Genomic DNA, 1284 nt, shown 5'->3' on the forward strand with positions numbered 1-1284 from the left:
TTCTGCATCTGCTTTTCCAAGTCATCAGTAAAGATCCTTGAGGGAGAACTTCCGTTCTGTACTGTTCCTGGTGCTTCCATGTGTCCACTCCTGTGATGGGTGTTCCATTCCTATAAGGAAGCTGCTTTAGTGGGAGCATCAGATCTTCAGTGGTCAGAGATAGTGGGGCTCACCCCAGATCTAACAGCAGGGAAAGTTAAGTGGCCTAGAATTGTACAGTTCATAAGCCCTAGTATGGCAATGAGCCACCTGCGGTCAATAGTTGGATGAAGGGTGGGGAACCTGTGGCACTCTGATTTCAAGCACCAAAGGAGGCAAGGAAGGTTTCATCTAGGCCAGGCACGGTGGCTCAGGGTTATAATCCTAGCACTCTGGGAGGCCAAGGTGGGTGGATTGCCTGAGCTCACAGGTTGGAGATCAGCCTGAGCCAGAGCAAGACCTCCTCTCTTAAAAAAAAAAAAAAAAAAGCTGGGCATTGTGGCAGGCACCTGTAGTCTCAGCTAATTGAGAGGCTGAGGCAAGAGAATTGCCTGAGCCTAAGAGTTTGAGGTTGCTGTAAGCCTTGATGCCATGGTACTCTACCAAAGGTGACAAAATGACTATCTCAAAAAAAAGAAAAGTTTCCTCTTTCTCTGCTGTGCCGTCCCCCCCACCTTTTTTTTTTTTTTTTTGAGACAATTTCACTTATTAACCCTCAGTAGAGTCCCATGGCATCACAGCTCACAGCAAACTCCAACTCCTTGGGCTTAGGTGATTCTCTTGCCTCAGCCTCCCGAGTAGCTGGGACTACAGGCGCCCACTACAACACCTGGCTATTTTTTTTGTTGCAGTTTGGCTGGGCTGGGTTCCAACCCCACCATCCTCGGTATATGGGGCTGGCGCCCTACTCACTGAGCCACAGGTGCTGCCCTGCTGTGCCCCTTTTAATAAAAGGATTTGTTAAGTAAAATTTGGATTCAGTTACAAGGCCGCACTAAGGACTGGGAAGGCCACAGGTTTCCTGTGTGGACTCAGTCCTCAAAAGACCTTGTTGGCTCGGCGCCTGTGGCTTGAGTGGCTAAGGTGCCAGCCACATACACTTAAGGTGGTGGGTTCGAATCCAGCCTGGGCCCGCCAAACAACAATGATGGCTGCAACCAAAAAAAATAGCCAGGCATTGTGGTGGGTGCCTGTGGTCCCAGCTACTTGGGAGGTTGAGGCAGAAGACTCGCTTGAGCCCAGGAGTTGGAGGTTGCTGTGAGCTATGCCACGGCACTCTACCCAGGGGGACAGCTTGAGGCTCTT

The 1284-nt window shown here is 50.4% G+C and overlaps 1 long non-coding RNA gene across 1 annotated transcript in view; it reads right to left on the bottom strand.

Annotated features, from left to right (window-relative positions):
• Nucleotides 1-1284, bottom strand: part of LOC111724441 — a 3487-nt gene continuing 2203 nt past the window's right edge. Inside the window, exon 3 of the long non-coding RNA XR_002772740.1 lies at nt 1-110. This is a non-coding gene — a long non-coding RNA (uncharacterized LOC111724441). The remainder of the gene's footprint in view (nt 111-1284) is intronic.

This window comes from Otolemur garnettii, unplaced genomic scaffold, assembly GCF_000181295.1.
Source record: "Otolemur garnettii isolate 467f Iridium unplaced genomic scaffold, OtoGar3 scaffold00023, whole genome shotgun sequence".
Taxonomy (NCBI): Eukaryota; Metazoa; Chordata; class Mammalia; order Primates; family Galagidae; genus Otolemur; species Otolemur garnettii.